Below are 485 nucleotides of genomic sequence, written 5' to 3'. Positions count from 1 at the left end.
TGTTACCACAATGACGTGGCCCACCTGTATATATACCTGTGGAAAATAAACCCATATGGAAGTTCTCCCTGGACTTGGTGTTCGTGTGTATCCTGGATTACCCTGTACTGTGGCGTCGCTGGATCAACACGAAAAGGTTGTGTATGAGCCGTTTTGCATCCCAGTTAGGAAATGCTGGACGTGGATACTTAGTTTAAAAAAGGCTTACAACCTATGTTTTTTACATTGGCCAGCACCAGCAAGAGATACCCAATTAAAAAAAAAACATAGTCCCTTTTTTAATATGCTTAATATTAATATGTTTTACTCATTATATGTACTTTTATTTGTGGCACTTTGCCTTTGTTTTTATTCAAAAGAGTTAAGAACATCATAACCACACCCTACTTCTAAGGGATAAGTACCTTGGGACAATAAGTCTCCTCACAGGGGAAGTGAAAGAGCCCCTTTCCGCATTCTTTCCGCCTTAAGCCGCCATATGCCGC

This window comes from Penaeus monodon, chromosome 16 (assembly GCF_015228065.2).
Source record: "Penaeus monodon isolate SGIC_2016 chromosome 16, NSTDA_Pmon_1, whole genome shotgun sequence".
NCBI lineage: Eukaryota > Metazoa > Arthropoda > Malacostraca > Decapoda > Penaeidae > Penaeus > Penaeus monodon.
Note: the sequence above shows the minus strand (reverse complement) of the source record.